General features: G+C 30.1%; 8 non-coding genes across 8 annotated transcripts; all 8 read right to left on the bottom strand.

Annotated features, from left to right (window-relative positions):
- Positions 1 to 968: 968 nt before the first annotated feature.
- Trnak-uuu (transfer RNA lysine (anticodon UUU)) lies at positions 969 to 1,041 on the bottom strand. The gene has a single exon. It is a non-coding gene; the product is annotated as a tRNA-Lys (tRNA).
- Positions 1,042 to 1,143: 102 nt separating this feature from the next.
- On the bottom strand, positions 1,144 to 1,216 carry Trnak-uuu (transfer RNA lysine (anticodon UUU)). Its single transcript has one exon. It is a non-coding gene; the product is annotated as a tRNA-Lys (tRNA).
- Positions 1,217 to 3,909: 2,693 nt separating this feature from the next.
- On the bottom strand, positions 3,910 to 3,982 carry Trnai-uau (transfer RNA isoleucine (anticodon UAU)). The gene has a single exon. It is a non-coding gene; the product is annotated as a tRNA-Ile (tRNA).
- A 3,165-nt stretch (positions 3,983 to 7,147) lies between these two features.
- On the bottom strand, positions 7,148 to 7,220 carry Trnak-uuu (transfer RNA lysine (anticodon UUU)). The gene has a single exon. It is a non-coding gene; the product is annotated as a tRNA-Lys (tRNA).
- A 3,169-nt stretch (positions 7,221 to 10,389) lies between these two features.
- Positions 10,390 to 10,462, bottom strand: Trnak-uuu (transfer RNA lysine (anticodon UUU)). The gene has a single exon. It is a non-coding gene; the product is annotated as a tRNA-Lys (tRNA).
- A 105-nt stretch (positions 10,463 to 10,567) lies between these two features.
- Trnak-uuu (transfer RNA lysine (anticodon UUU)) lies at positions 10,568 to 10,640 on the bottom strand. The gene has a single exon. It is a non-coding gene; the product is annotated as a tRNA-Lys (tRNA).
- A 3,231-nt stretch (positions 10,641 to 13,871) lies between these two features.
- Positions 13,872 to 13,944, bottom strand: Trnak-uuu (transfer RNA lysine (anticodon UUU)). The gene has a single exon. It is a non-coding gene; the product is annotated as a tRNA-Lys (tRNA).
- A 3,082-nt stretch (positions 13,945 to 17,026) lies between these two features.
- Positions 17,027 to 17,099, bottom strand: Trnak-uuu (transfer RNA lysine (anticodon UUU)). Its single transcript has one exon. It is a non-coding gene; the product is annotated as a tRNA-Lys (tRNA).
- Positions 17,100 to 18,188: the final 1,089 nt, after the last annotated feature.

Here is an 18,188-nt window from a genome sequence, read left to right as displayed (position 1 = left end):
TAAGTTTCAAGATTTAACATCAAGACATAAATATAATGTATTCAAAATGTTTCATTTAAACTGATGCGATTTTTTTAGATTAATACTTATTAGACTTATATCTAAAATTAGAAGATAAGTTTCCATAAGTATCTGTATAGTAACTTCAAATAGTAGGTATTTGTTAGTAGCAAATGTATTCATTTAATTACTTACTATTATTTACTGACTTACATGTGGACGTAATAAGGATTACTTTATATTTATCAACAATGGTATTTTTATATTAAGTATTCTATTTTTAAAATAACAAAAACCTAATAGACTTACCTTAAATACCTTTTTATAATTATATAGGCCTATAATATTTTAATTTTTATTGCATAATGTGTTTTTCACGCAATACAACAAAGGCCTATTGTTTTATATTTCTATTGTTAAAGCGGCGTTATCAATCATCAAATGTCATACCGCGACCGATTTTGGAACCGCGAATTTTCACACATTTTGATTGGCTAACAAATAATGATTAAAACAATAGGAAAAGTAAACCCACGTGATAAAAACAAATTATTTGTGGAGTTGTCATCAATTTGTCAATATACATTCAACTGCTATAACGTAAATATCTGAACCAACGATCTGCTTAATTACGTCAAGTTTTACGTATTCTGCAATTAATCCGTCATACTACAATGAATCCTGGAACATCTTCAATTGGTTACCATGAAAGACTCCAGTGGTATGAAATGTATTCTTCTACAACGTTCCAAGATGATATCGAAGAAGATGACAATAATAATATATAATATATTAAATATATATATATATATATAATGTATTAAAAAATATTTAAATCCGTACGTATTTAGATTAATAGAAGAAAAGGGTTTGATCCTCTACAAACTGAGCGACATAACAGAAAGTTCTGTGACGCATAAGTTTTTTTTAAGTACTAAAAAAGAGATAATAAAATGTAAAAAACATTACGCCCAATAAGGGAATTGAACCCTTGACCCTCAGATTAAAAGTCTGATGCTCTACCAACTGAGCTAACCGGGCTTCATAAAAATACCTTGTTCTCATTCTTAGAAGTTGTTTTTTATTTCAATTGGCCTAAAGTATAAAATTGACATGAAAGATACTGGAAGCAAAAAACGAATACGCCCAATAAGGGACTTGAACCCTTGACCCTCAGATTAAAAGTCTGATGCTCTACCAACTGAGCTAACCGGGCTTCATGAACTACCAATGTTTTCATTGCCCAAAGTTTTTTTAAATTTTAATAGGCTTAAATGGTTCAAACAATTACTTTAGTTACTGTGAACCTATTATATTATTGTATATTCTTGCTACTTAAATGCACTCAAATTAAGAGCTTGTACATTTATTTTAGTTCTATAAGAACTTAAAATGAATAAACACTAAACTAGTTCAATCTTCACTATTATTTTTTTAAATTTCAAGATTTAACGTCAAGACATGTAGTCAAAATGTTTCATTTAAATTGATGCGCTTATTTCAAGTAATGAAAGAAAAACATTTATTTTATTATATTTTAAAAATAGGCCTATATATTCAAAAGTTTTTACTTATTCCATCATTGTATAGGATTAAAATATTATTATTATTATTTATTTTAAACTTTTCATTCTTTGATATAATAATTATCTCGTATTTATAGTAAAATAATATCTCTATTGTTAAAGCGGCGTTATCAATCATCAAACGTCATGCCGCGGCCGATTTAGGAAACCGCGCATTTTCACACATTTTGATTGGCTAACACATTAGGATAAAACACAAGCGTAAAGGACCTCCACGTGATAAAAACAAGTGTTATGTGGAGCTTTTATCAATTTGTCATTAGACCTTCAACTGCTATAACGTAAAAATCTCAACGATCTGCATAATTACGATAGGTTTTACGTATTGTGCAATTAACCAGTAAATACTACAATGAATACAGGAACATCTTCAATTGGTTGCCATGAAAGACTCCAGTGGTATGAAATGTATTCTACAACCTTCCAAGATGACATCGAAGAAGATGACAGTCCACTACCGTATTTGTCAAGAGAAGATCTTCTACAAACTGAGATGGATTCAGATCTTAGAATCTACTTTCCACATCTACCAAGTGATTCAATAACGTCAGTGTGTGAGTCTCCCGATGTGTTAATGACATGTGACGAATGTGAGGTCAGCGATGACGACTATACCAGTGATAGCGACCGTGAGACCAGTGACGACAGTGATGCCGATTTATTACGCGAGCTTCAAATGGGATGTCCTTGTAAGTACTTTTCTAGTGTTTAGATATTTTTTGAAATTTATCTTAAAATGTTAGAATGTATTCATTTTTAATCAGAAATTACTGAAAGATACTTTGTTTTTATTTATAATACAGTATTTGTTTTTCTTTTTCAGCCATGTTAGATGATTCTCAAATTCTCATTACACAAAACGAAGAAGGTGCTATTGATCAAGAAATGGAATGCAATGAGGTCTTCAAGTTCTTAAGCATCTCACCAGACTACTGGACAGACGTCACCAGTTATCAAACGACTACCAAATTCCAGTCAGCATCTAATCACGTGTCTTATAATAACAATTTATATTTACATATTCATAGAACTTGCTGATTAAACTTTTATTTGTTCATAGCTAACGTAACATTGAAGTACCTGAATGAAGTCATGTAAATAATAGTAAAATTATAAAGTATATAAGACCAGTGATTTTTATTTAATAAATTTATTTTATTACCTATCATAATTCGTTTGTTTTGTTTCTTTTTTACTCTGCGTTTTAAATGTATAATTGTACTTAAATAACTCTTAGGGACATTAAATTGTAGATTTGTTCGTGTCCTGTATTGTCGCATATTATCTTGACTCCCATTAAATGTGGGCACAATCACCATGTTTATTCTTAAATACACTCTGCACGGATAGGAATAAAATGTTCAATCACAATCCTTTTATTGATTTCTAGAAAAATTATAATGTTAAATTAACTGCATTTTGAAAAAGAAACATTTGTACCAAAAAGGCCTACTTTTTTTTTAAATTGCGTAATTTATAATGTACAGCAATAACTTCTATCAATCATTTGATACTAAAACGCCCAAAATAACAGTAATAGCATAGATATTCCAGTTGTATATTTTATAAAAGCAAGGCGTTTCCGATTGAATTGTTTTGATATTGTGATGTGAACACAATAATACTGTGGGTGTGTAACCGGCCGTGGTTCCCGTTGACTACATAAGCCATTCGTTTTAATTGGTTTTTAATTCTAAATACAGCAATAGTAAAATACAGTATACTTTTCAAAGTAGCACGGCAAGAAAGAAACGAATTGATTTCATTTATTGGTACTGACATAGTAACACCAGGGATGAGTGAACACTCTTTCCTGGTAACACACTATATTTAGTGTGATAACCAAATTAAAAAACAAATATTAAACATTTAGGCCTATTTCTAGAAAATTATAAAGAAATACAGAGTATCAACAAACATACAACCAATAATTAACATATTTTTATACTGCAAGAAAGGAAATAAAAGTGGAAAGAAACACATGTAGTTAAAAATGGGTAAAATTAAAAAACAAACATATATAAAGTTTTAAATGAATGTACAAGTAATCATGAATGTACTTAAAAGATTATATTTTAGATTTCTAATATTATAGAATAGTAAACAGGTTATATCAACTTAAACAAACATTGTATGATTTTCCAAATATTTTAACCTAAAGACATAATTATAATGTTTCTAAAAATATTTAAATCGATGTACTTATTTAGATTAATAGAAGACAAAGGTTTCATCCTCTAACTGAGCAGCATAACAGAATGTTCTCTTATTCATAAGTTGTTTTTAAGTACTAAAAAAGATAATAAAATGGAAAAAATTATTACGCCCAATAAGGGATTCGAACCCATGACCCTCAGATTATAAGTCTGATGCTCTACCAACTGAGCTAACCGGGCTTCATGTGCTTACAATTGTTTCATTTCCAAAAGTTAGGTTACTGTGAACCTATTATACTGTATATTCTTGCTACTTAAAGGTACTCAAATTAAGAGCTTGTACATTTATTTTAGTTCTATAAGAACTTAGGGTGAATAAACACTAAACTAGTTCAATCTTCACTATTATTTTTTTAGAAAATATAAAAGTTTTAAATTAATTGCATTTTTTAAAAGATAATTTAACTTATAACTGATATGGGCTGCATCAGATATAGCTTCATAATAATAACATTGTAGGCCTATAATTTCGCAAATTTTTAAGATTTAATCGAAGATATAAAGTTAATGTATTCAAAATATTTCATTTAAACTGATTTCAAGTAATGGAAGAACAAAAATTATTTTATCAAATTTTATTTTACAAATAGGCCTAAATATATTCAACAGTTTTTACTTATTCCATCATATTGTATAGGATTAAAATATTATGACGTTTCTAATTATTTTAATCTTAATTTTTTGATATAATATTTAGCTCGTATTTATAGTTTTAAATAATGTCTCTATTGTTAAAGCGGCGTTATCAATCATCAAACGTCATGCCTAAATAGTTGCGCTCCAAAATATCTCTCAGAATTGTTGACAGTCAAGAAGGAAAAGCGAGAACTAAGATCTAGTCATCAGGTGCTACTGGACATTCCAAGGAGCAAACATAGTTGGGGAGATCGGACTTTCAGTGTTGCTGGACCTAGGCTCTGGAACCACCTATCTTTGAACATTAAACACACATCGTTATTGAGTCACTTTAAGTCACTACTCAAAACTCACCTTTTCTGATTTTGTCTACAGTGCCATGAGCAATGAATGTTGGAATGGCGCTATATAAATCGAACGATTGATTGATTGATTGATGCCGCCACCGATTTACGACGGAAACGCGAATTTTCACACATTTTGATTGGCTAACAAATAATAATTAAAACAATAGGGAAAGTAAACCCACGTGATAAAAACAAGTGATTTGTAGAATTGTCATCAATTTCTCAATAGACATTCAACTGCTATAACGTAAATATCTGAACCAACGATCTGCTTAATTACGTCAAGTTTTACGTATTCTGCAATTAATCCGTAATACCACAATGAATCCTGAAACATCTTCAATTGGTGACTATAACAGACTCCCGTGGTATGAAATGTATTCTACAACCTTCCATGATGACATCGAAGAAGATGACAGTCCACTACCGTATTTGTCAAGAGAAGATCTTCTACAAACTGAAATGGATTCAAATCTCAGAATCTACTTTCCACATCTACCAAGTGATTCTACAACGCCAGTGTGTGAGTCTCCCGAATGTGAGGTCAGCGATGACGACTATACCAGTGATAGCGACCGTGAGACCAGTGACGACAGTGATGCCGATTTATTACGTGAGCTTCAAATGGGATGTCCATGTAAGTACTGTTGTGTGTTTATCATACTAAAAGTTTCTCTAAAGTTTAAAATACTAATAGAAGGACGAACATTATTATAATGTAATAATGTCTTTCATAAAATTCTTTTAATCACGTTGTCGTTACATTTTTATATATTTATATTAAATAATTTGATTATCTTTTACAGCCATGTTAGACGAATCTGAATCCATCACACAAAACGAAGAAGGTACAAAGAACAATGATCAAGAAATGGAATGGAGTGAGGTCTTCAACTACAACTTCTCAAGCATCTCACCAGACTACTGGACAGACGTCGTCACCAGCTATCAACTGACTACCAAACTCCAGCCAGCATCTAATCACGTGTCTTATAATAACAACTTATTTTTACATACTCATAGAACTTGCTGATTAAACTTTGAGAACGTTTTTAATAGTTCATAGGCTAACGTAAACATTGTACGACCTGAATGACGTCATGTAAATAATAGTACAGTATATAAATTATAGTTTTAACCAGTGATTTTTATTTAATAAATTTATGTTATTACCTATCATAATTCGTTTGTTTTGTTTCTTTTTTACTCTGCGTTTTAAAGGTATAATTGTACTTAGATAACTCTTAGGGAGAATAAATTGTAGATTCGTTCGTGTCATGTATTTTCGCATATTATTTTGACTCTCATTAAATGTGAGTACAATTACCATATTTATTCTTTAATACACTCTGCACGGATTGGAATAAAATTTTCAATCACAATCTTTCTAATGATTTCTAGAACAATTATAATGTTAAATTAACTGCATTTTGAAAAAGAAACATTTGTACCAAATAGGCCTACATTTTTTTTTAAATTGCTTAATTTATAATGTACAGCAATAACTTCTACCAATCATTTGTTACTTATAAGGCCCAAAATAACAGTAATAGCATAGATATTCCAGTTGTATATTTCATAAAAGAAAGGCGTTTCCGATTGAATTGTATTGATATTGTGATGTGAACACAATAATACTGTGGGTGTGTAACCGGCCGTGGTTCCCGTTGACTACATAAGCCATTCGTTTTAAATTGCCCATTGGTTTTTAATTCTAAATACAGCAATAGAAAAATACAGTATACTTTTCAAAGTACCACGGCAAGAAAGAAACGAATTGATTTCATTTATTGGTACTGACATAGTAACACCAGGGATGAGTGAACACTCTTTCCTGGTAACACATTTTATTTAGTAGGGTAACCAAATTAAAAAACAAATATTAAACAGTTATTTCTACAAGTTATAGAGAAATACAGAGTAGCAACGAACATACAACCAATAATTAACATATTTTTATACTGCAAGAAAGGAAATAAAAGTGGAAAGAAACACATGTAGTTAAAAAATACAATGGGTAAAATTAAAAAAAAACAAACATATATAAAGTTTTAAATGAATGTACAAGTAATCATGAATGTACTTAAAAGATTATATTTCAGAGTATTTCTAATATTATAGGATAGTAAACAGGTTATATCAACTTAAACAAACGGGCTGCGTGTAACATTGTATGATTTTCCAAATATTTTAACCTAAAGACATAATTATAATGTTTCAAAAAATATTTAAATCGATGTACTTATTTAGATTAATAGAAGACAAAGGTTTGATCCTCTAACTGAGAGACATAACAGAAAGTTCTGTGATTCATAAGTTGTTTTTAAGTACTAAAAAAGATAATAAAATGTAAAAAACATTACGCCCAATAAGGGACTTGAACCCTTGACCCTCAGATTAAAAGTCTGATGCTCTACCAACTGAGCTAACCGGGCTTCACAAACTACGAATGTTTTAATTGCCCAAAGTTTTTTTCAATTTTAATAGGCTTAAATGGTTCAAACAATTACTTTAGTTAAGTGAACCTATTATATTGTATCTTCTTGCTACTTAAATGCACTCAAATTAAGAGCTTGTACATTTATTTTAGTTCTATAAGAACTTAGGGTGAATAAAAACTAAACTAGTTCAATCTTCACTATTATTTTTTTAGAAAATATGATAGTGTTAAATTAATTGCATTTTTTAAAAGATAATTTAACTTATAACTGATATGGGCTGCATCAGATATAGCTTCTTAATAATAACATTGTAGGCCTATAATTTCACAAATTTTTAAGATTTAATCGAAAATATAAAGTTAATGTATTCAAAATATTTCATTTAAACTGATTTCAAGTAATGGAAGAACAAAAATTATTTTATCAAATTTTATTTTAAAAATATACCTAAATATATTCAACAGTTTTTACTTATTCCATCATATTGTATAGGATTAAAATATTATGACGTTTCTAATTATTTTAATCTTAATTTTTTGATATAATAATTAGCTCGTATTTATAGTTTTAAATAATGTCTCTATTGTTAAAGCAGCGTTATCAATCATCAAACGTCATGCCTAAATAGTTACGCTCCAAAATATGTCTCAGAATTGTTGACAGTCAAGAAGGGAAAGCGAGAACTAAGATCTAGTCATCAGGTGCTACTGGACATTCCAAGGAGCAAACATAGTTGGAGAGATCGGACTTTCAGTGTTGCTGGACCTAGGCTCTGGAACCACCTACCCTTGAACATTAAACACACATCGTTATTGAGTCACTTTAAGTCACTACTCAAAACTCACCTTTTCTGATTTTGTCTACAGCGCCATGAGCAATGAATGTTGGAATGGCGCTATATAAATCGAACGATTGATTGATTGATTGATGCCGCCACCGATTTACGACGGAACCGCGAATTTTAACACATTTTGATTGGCTAACAAATAATAATTAAAACAATAGGGAAAGTAAACCCACGTGATAAAAACAAGTGATTTGTAGAATTGTCATCAATTTCTCAATAGACATTCAACTGCTATAACGTAAATATCTGAACCAACGATCTGCTTAATTACGTCAAGTTTTACGTATTCTGCAATTAATCCGTAATACCACAATGAATCCTGGAACATCTTCAATTGGTGACTATAACAGACTCCCGTGGTATGAAATGTATTCTACAACCTTCCATGATGACATCGAAGAAGATGACAGTCCACTACCGTATTTGTCAAGAGAAGATCTTCTACAAACTGAAATGGATTCAAATCTCAGAATCTACTTTCCACATCTACCAAGTGATTCTACAACGCCAGTGTGTGAGTCTCCCGAATGTGAGGTCAGCGATGACGACTATACCAGTGATAGCGACCGTGAGACCAGTGACGACAGTGATGCCGATTTATTACGTGAGCTTCAAATGGGATGTCCTTGTAAGTACTGTTGTGTGTTTATCATACTAAAAGATTTTCTAAAGTTTAAAATACTAATAGAAGGACGAACATTATTATAATGTAATAATGTCTTTCATAAAATTCTTTTAATCACGTTGTCGTTACATTTTTATATATTTATATTAAATAATTTGATTATCTTTTACAGCCATGTTAGACGAATCTGAATCCATCACACAAAACGAAGAAGGTACAAAGAACAATGATAAAGAAATGGAATGGAGTGAGGTCTTCAACTACAACTTCTCAAGCATCTCACCAGACTACTGGACAGACGTCGTCACCAGCTATCAACTGACTACCAAACTCCAGCCAGCATCTAATCACGTGTCTTATAATAACAACTTATTTTTACATACTCATAGAACTTGCTGATTAAACTTTGAGAACGTTTTTAATAGTTCATAGGCTAACGTAAACATTGTACGACCTGAATGACGTCATGTAAATAATAGTATATAAATTATAGTTTTAACCAGTGATTTTTATTTAATAAATTTATGTTATTACCTATCATAATTCGTTTGTTTTGTTTCTTTTTTACTCTGCGTTTTAAAGGTATAATTGTACTTAGATAACTCTTAGGGAGAATAAATTGTAGATTCGTTCGTGTCATGTATTTTCGCATATTATTTTGACTCCCATTAAATGTGAGTACAATTACCATATTTATTCTTTAATACACTCTGCACGGATTGGAATAAAATTTTCAATCACAATCTTTCTAATGATTTCTAGAACAATTAATGTTAAATTAACTGCATTTTGAAAAAGAAACATTTGTACCGAATAGGCCTACATTTTTTTTTAATTGCGTAATTTATAATGTACAGCAATAACTTCTATCAATCATTTGTTACTTATAACGCCCAAAATACCAGTAATAGCAAAGATATTCCAGTTGTATATTTCATAAAAGAAAGGCGTTTCCGATTGAATTGATATTGTGATGTGAACACAATAATACTGTGGGTGTGTAACCGGCCGTGGTTCCCGTTGACTATATAAGCCATTCGTTTTAAATTGCCCATTGGTTTTTAATTCTAAATACAGCAATAGAAAAATACAGTATACTTTTCAAAGTACCACGGCAAGAAAGAAACGAATTGATTTAATTTATTGGTACTCACATAGTTACACCAGGGATGAGTGAACTCTCTTTCCTGGTAACACATTATATTTAGTAGGGTAACCAAATAAAAAACAAATATTAAACAGTTATTTCTACAAGTTATAGAGAAATACAGAGTAGCAACGAACATACAACCAATAATTAACATATTTTTATACTGCAAGAAAGGAAATAAAAGAGGAAAGAAACACATGTAGTTAAAAAATATAATGGGTAAAATTAAAAAAAACAAACATATATAGAGTTTTAAATGAAGATTAAGATTATATTTCAGAGTATTTCTAATATTATAGGATAGTAAACAGGTTATATCAACTTAAACAAACGGGCTGCGTGTAACATTGTATGATTTCCCAAATATTGTAACCTAAAGACATAATTATAATGTTTCAAAAAATATTTAAATCGATGTACTTATTTAGATTAATAGAAGATAAAGGTGTGATCCTCTAACTGAGAGACATAACAGAAAGTTCTGTGATTCATAAGTTGTTTTTAAGTACTAAAAAAGATAATAAAATGGAAAAAAATATTACGCCCAATAAGGGACTTGAACCCTTGACCCTCAGATTAAAAGTCTGATGCTCTACCAACTGAGCTAACCGGGCTTCATATAAATACCTTGTTCTCATTCTTAGACGTTTTTTTTTTAAATTTCAATTGGCCTAAAGTATAAAATTGACTTCAAAGATAATGGAAGCAAAAAACAAATACGCCCAATACGGGACTTAAACCCTTGTCCCTCAGATTAAAAGTCTGATGCTCTACCAACTGAGCTAACCGGGCTTCATAAAAATACCTTGTTCTCATTCTTAGAAGTTGTTTTTTATCTCAATTGGCCTAAAGTATAAAATTGACATGAAAGATACTGGAAGCAAAAAACGAATACGACCAATAAGGGACTTGAACCCTTGACCCTCAGATTAAAAGTCTGATGCTCATGAACTACGAATGTTTTCATTGCCCAAAGTTTTTTTAAATTTTAATAGGCTTAAATGGTTCAAACAATTACTTTAGTTACTGTGAACCTATTATATTGTATATTCTTGCTACTTAAATGTACTCAAATTAAGAGCTTGTACATTTATTTTAGTTCTATAAGAACTTAGGGTGAATAAACACTAAACTAGTTCAATCTTTACTATTATTTTTTTAGAAAATATAATAGTGTTAAATTAATTGCATTTTTTAAAAGATAATTTAACTTATAACTGATATGGGCTGCATCAGATCATAGAGATATTATAGTAATATCTCTATATGATCAGATATAGCTTCATAATAACATTGTGGGCCTATAATTTCGCAAATTTTCAAGATTTAACCTAAGATATAAAGTTAATGTATTCAAAATATTTCATTTAAACTGATTTCAAGTAATGCAAGAACAAAAATTATTTTATAAAATTTTATTTTAAAAATAGGCCTAAATATATTCAACAGTTTTTACTTATTCCATCATATTGTATAGGATTAAAATATTATGACGTTTCTAATTATTTTAATCTTAATTTTTTGATATAATAATTAGCTCGTATTTATAGTTTTAAATAATGTCTCTATTGTTAAAGCGGCGTTATCAATCATCAAACGATTTACGACGGAACCGCGAATTTTCACACATTTTGATTGGCTAACGTATAATAATTAAAACAATAGGGAAAGTAAACCCACGTGATAAAAACAAGTGATTTGTAGAATTGTCATCAATTTCTCAATAGACATTCAACTGCTATAACGTAAATATCTGAACCAACGATCTGCTTAATTATGTCAAGTTTTACGTATTCTGCGATTAATCCGTAATACTACAATGAATCCTGGAACATCTTCAATTGGTGACTATAACAGACTCCCGTGGTATGAAATGTATTCTACAACCTTCCATGATGACATCGAAGAAGATGACAGTCCACTACCGTATTTGTCAAGAGAAGATCTTCTACAAACTGAAATGGATTCAAATCTCAGAATCTACTTTCCACATCTACCAAGTGATTCTACAACGCCAGTGTGTGAGTCTCCCGATGTGTTAATGACATGTGACGAATGTGAGGTCAGCGATGACGACTATGCCAGTGATAGCGACTGTGAGACCAGTGACGACAGTGATGCCGATTTATTACGTGAGCTTCAAATGGGATGTCCTTGTAAGTACTGTTGTGTATTTATCATACTAAAAGTTTCTCTAAAGTTTAAAATACTAATAGAAGGACGAACATTATTATAATGTAATAATGTCTTTCATAAAATTCTTTTAATCACGTTGTCGTTACATTTTTATATATTTATATTAAATAATTTGATTATCTTTTACAGCCATGTTAGACGAATCTGAATCCATCACACAAAACGAAGAAGGTACAAAGAACAATGATAAAGAAATGGAATGGAGTGAGGTCTTCAACTACAACTTCTCAAGCATCTCACCAGACTACTGGACAGACGTCGTCACCAGCTATCAACTGACTACCAAACTCCAGCCAGCATCTAATCACGTGTCTTATAATAACAACTTATTTTTACATACTCACAGAACTTGCTGATTAAACTTTGAGAACGTTTTTAATAGTTCATAGGCTAACGTAAACATTGTACGACCTGAATGACGTCATGTAAATAATAGTATATAAATTATAGTTTTAACCAGTGATTTTTATTTAATAAATTTATGTTATTACCTATCATAATTCGTTTGTTTTGTTTCTTTTTTACTCTGCGTTTTAAAGGTATAATTGTACTTAGATAACTCTTAGGGAGAATAAATGGTAGATTCGTTCGTGTCATGTATTTTCGCATATTATTTTGACTCCCATTAAATGTGAGTACAATTACCATATATATTCTTTAATACACTCTGCATGGATTGGAATAAAATTTTCAATCACAATCTTTCTAATGATTTCTAGAACAATTATAATGTTAAATTAACTGCATTTTGAAAAAGAAACATTTGTACCAAATAGGCCTACATTTTTTTTTAAATTGCGTAATTTATAATGTACAGCAATAACTTCTATCAATCATTTGTTACTTATAACGCCCAAAATACCAGTAATAGCAAAGATATTCCAGTTGTATATTTCATAAAAGAAAGGCGTTTCCGATTGAATTGATATTGTGATGTGAACACAATAATACTGTGGGTGTGTAACCGGCCGTGGTTCCCGTTGACTATATAAGCCATTCGTTTTAAATTGCCCATTGGTTTTTAATTCTAAATACAGCAATAGAAAAATACAGTATACTTTTCAAAGTACCACGGCAAGAAAGAAACGAATTGATTTAATTTATTGGTACTCACATAGTTACACCAGGGATGAGTGAACTCTCTTTCCTGGTAACACATTATATTTAGTAGGGTAACCAAATAAAAAACAAATATTAAACAGTTATTTCTACAAGTTATAGAGAAATACAGAGTAGCAACGAACATACAACCAATAATTAACATATTTTTATACTGCAAGAAAGGAAATAAAAGAGGAAAGAAACACATGTAGTTAAAAAATATAATGGGTAAAATTAAAAAAAACAAACATATATAGAGTTTTAAATGAAGATTAAGATTATATTTCAGAGTATTTCTAATATTATAGGATAGTAAACAGGTTATATCAACTTAAACAAACGGGCTGCGTGTAACATTGTATGATTTCCCAAATATTGTAACCTAAAGACATAATTATAATGTTTCAAAAAATATTTAAATCGATGTACTTATTTAGATTAATAGAAGATAAAGGTGTGATCCTCTAACTGAGAGACATAACAGAAAGTTCTGTGATTCATAAGTTGTTTTTAAGTACTAAAAAAGATAATAAAATGGAAAAAAATATTACGCCCAATAAGGGACTTGAACCCTTGACCCTCAGATTAAAGTCTGATGCTCTACCAACTGAGCTAACCGGGCTTCATATAAATACCTTGTTCTCATTCTTAGACGTTTTTTTTTAAATTTCAATTGGCCTAAAGTATAAAATTGACTTCAAAGATAATGGAAGCAAAAAACAAATACGCCCAATACGGGACTTAAACCCTTGTCCCTCAGATTAAAAGTCTGATGCTCTACCAACTGAGCTAACCGGGCTTCATAAAAATACCTTGTTCTCATTCTTAGAAGTTGTTTTTTATCTCAATTGGCCTAAAGTATAAAATTGACATGAAAGATACTGGAAGCAAAAAACGAATACGACCAATAAGGGACTTGAACCCTTGACCCTCAGATTAAAAGTCTGATGCTCATGAACTACGAATGTTTTCATTGCCCAAAGTTTTTTTAAATTTTAATAGGCTTAAATGGTTCAAACAATTACTTTAGTTACTGTGAACCTATTATATTGTATATTCTTGCTACTTAAATGTACTCAAATTAAGAGCTTGTACATTTATTTTAGTTCTATAAGAACTTAGGGTGAATAAACACTAAACTAGTTCAATCTTTACTATTATTTTTTTAGAAAATATAATAGTGTTAAATTAATTGCATTTTTTAAAAGATAATTTAACTTATAACTGATATGGGCTGCATCAGATCATAGAGATATTATAGTAATATCTCTATATGATCAGATATAGCTTCATAATAACATTGTGGGCCTATAATTTCGCAAATTTTCAAGATTTAACCTAAGATATAAAGTTAATGTATTCAAAATATTTCATTTAAACTGATTTCAAGTAATGCAAGAACAAAAATTATTTTATAAAATTTTATTTTAAAAATAGGCCTAAATATATTCAACAGTTTTTACTTATTCCATCATATTGTATAGGATTAAAATATTATGACGTTTCTAATTATTTTAATCTTAATTTTTTGATATAATAATTAGCTCGTATTTATAGTTTTAAATAATGTCTCTATTGTTAAAGCGGCGTTATCAATCATCAAACGATTTACGACGGAACCGCGAATTTTCACACATTTTGATTGGCTAACGTATAATAATTAAAACAATAGGGAAAGTAAACCCACGTGATAAAAACAAGTGATTTGTAGAATTGTCATCAATTTCTCAATAGACATTCAACTGCTATAACGTAAATATCTGAACCAACGATCTGCTTAATTACGTCAAGTTTTACGTATTCTGCGATTAATCCGTAATACTACAATGAATCCTGGAACATCTTCAATTGGTGACTATAACAGACTCCCGTGGTATGAAATGTATTCTACAACCTTCCATGATGACATCGAAGAAGATGACAGTCCACTACCGTATTTGTCAAGAGAAGATCTTCTACAAACTGAAATGGATTCAAATCTCAGAATCTACTTTCCACATCTACCAAGTGATTCTACAACGCCAGTGTGTGAGTCTCCCGATGTGTTAATGACATGTGACGAATGTGAGGTCAGCGATGACGACTATGCCAGTGATAGCGACTGTGAGACCAGTGACGACAGTGATGCCGATTTATTACGTGAGCTTCAAATGGGATGTCCTTGTAAGTACTGTTGTGTATTTATCATACTAAAAGTTTCTCTAAAGTTTAAAATACTAATAGAAGGACGAACATTATTATAATGTAATAATGTCTTTCATAAAATTCTTTTAATCACGTTGTCGTTACATTTTTATATATTTATATTAAATAATTTGATTATCTTTTACAGCCATGTTAGACGAATCTGAATCCATCACACAAAACGAAGAAGGTACAAAGAACAATGATAAAGAAATGGAATGGAGTGAGGTCTTCAACTACAACTTCTCAAGCATCTCACCAGACTACTGGACAGACGTCGTCACCAGCTATCAACTGACTACCAAACTCCAGCCAGCATCTAATCACGTGTCTTATAATAACAACTTATTTTTACATACTCACAGAACTTGCTGATTAAACTTTGAGAACGTTTTTAATAGTTCATAGGCTAACGTAAACATTGTACGACCTGAATGACGTCATGTAAATAATAGTATATAAATTATAGTTTTAACCAGTGATTTATATTTAATAAATTTATGTTATTACCTATCATAATTCGTTTGTTTGGTTTCTTTTTTACTCTGCGTTTTAAAGGTATAATTGTACTTAGATAACTCTTAGGGAGAATAAATGGTAGATTCGTTCGTGTCATGTATTTTCGCATATTATTTTGACTCCCATTAAATGTGAGTACAATTACCATATATATTCTTTAATACACTCTGCATGGATTGGAATAAAATTTTCAATCACAATCTTTCTAATGATTTCTAGAACAATTATAATGTTAAATTAACTGCATTTTGAAAAAGAAACATTTGTACCAAATAGGCCTACATTTTTTTTTAAATTGCGTAATTTATAATGTACAGCAATAACTTCTATCAATCATTTGTTACTTATAACGCCCAAAATAACAGTAATAGCATAGATATTCCAGTTGTATATTTCATAAAAGAAAGGCGTTTCCGATTGAATTGTATTGATATTGTGATGTGAACACAATAATACTGTGGGTGTGTAACCGGCCGTGGTTCCCGTTGACTACATAAGCCATTCGTTTTAAATTGCCCATTGGTTTTTAATTCTAAATACAGCAATAGAAAAATACAGTATACTTTTCAAAGTACGACGGCAAGAAAGAAACGAATTGATTTCATTTATTGGTACTGACATAGTAACACCAGGGATGAGTGAACACTCTTTCCTGGTAACACATTATATTTAGTAGGGTAACCAAATTAAAAAACAAATATTAAACAGTTATTTCTACAAGTTATAGAGAAATACAGAGTAGCAACGAACATACAACCAATAATTAACATATTTTTATACTGCAAGAAAGGAAATAAAAGTGGAAAGAACATGTAGTTAAAAAATACAATGGGTAAAATTTAAAAAAAAACAAACATATATAGAGTTTTAAATGAATGTACAAGTAATCATGAATGTACTTAAAAGATTATATTTCAGAGTATTTCTAATATTATAGGATAGTAAACAGGTTATATCAACTTAAACAAACGGGCTGCGTGTAACATTGTATGATTTTCCAAATATTTTAACCTAAAGACATAATTATAATGTTTCAAAAAATATTTAAATCGATGTACTTATTTAGATTAATAGAAGACAAAGGTTTGATCCTCTAACTGAGCGACATAACAGAAAGTTCTGTGATTCATAAGTTGTTTTTAAGTACTAAAAAAGATAATAAAATGTCAAAAACATTACGCCCAATAAGGGACTTGAACCCTTGACCCTCAGATTAAAAGTCTGATGCTCTACCAACTGAGCTAACCGGGCTTCACGAACTACGAATGTTTTAATTGCCCAAAGTTTTTTTCAATTTTAATAGGCTTAAACGGTTCAAACAATTACTTTAGTTACTGTGAACCTATTATACTGTATATTCTTGCTACTTAAATGAACTCAAATTAAGAGCTTGTACATTTATTTTAGTTCTATAAGAACTTAGGGTGAATAAACACTAAACTAGTTCAATCTTCACTATTATTTTTTTTTAAATATAATAGTTTTAAATTAATTGCATTTTTTAAAAGATAATTTAACTTATAACTGATATGGGCTGCATCAGATATAGCTTCTTAATAATAACATTGTAGGCCTATAATTTCGCAAATTTTTAAGATTTAATCGAAGATATAAAGTTAATGTATTCAAAATATTTCATTTAAACTGATTTCAAGTAATGGAAGAACAAAAATTATTTTATCAAATTTTATTTTAAAAATATACCTAAATATATTCAACAGTTTTTACTTATTCCATCATATTGTATAGGATTAAAATATTATGACGTTTCTAATTATTTTAATCTTAATTTTTTGATATAATAATTAGCTCGTATTTATAGTTTTAAATAATGTCTCTATTGTTAAAGCGGCGTTATCAATCATCAAACGTCATTCCGCCACCGATTTACGACGGAACCGCGAATTTTCACACATTTTGATTGGCTAACAAATAATAATTAAAACAATAGGAAAAGTAAACCCACGTGATAAAAACAAGTGATTTGTGGAATTATCATCAATTTCTCAATAGACATTCAACTGCTATAACCTAAATATCTGAACCAACGATCTGCTTAATTACATCAAGTTTTACGTATTCTGCAATTAATCCGTAATACTACAATGAATCCTGGAACATCTTCAATTGGTGACTATAACAGACTCCCGTGGTATGAAATGTATTCTACAACCTTCCATGATGACATCGAAGAAGATGACAGTCCACTACCGTATTTATCAAGAGAAGATCTTCTACAAACTGAGATGGATTCCGATCTCAGAATATACTTTCCACATCTACCAAGTGATTCAATAACGTCAGTGTGTGAGTCTCCCGATGTGCTGATGACATGTGACG

Source organism: Antedon mediterranea, chromosome 8, assembly GCF_964355755.1.
Source record: "Antedon mediterranea chromosome 8, ecAntMedi1.1, whole genome shotgun sequence".
NCBI classification, from domain to species: domain Eukaryota; kingdom Metazoa; phylum Echinodermata; class Crinoidea; order Comatulida; family Antedonidae; genus Antedon; species Antedon mediterranea.
Note: the sequence above shows the minus strand (reverse complement) of the source record. Positions and strands in the feature narration are given on the sequence as shown.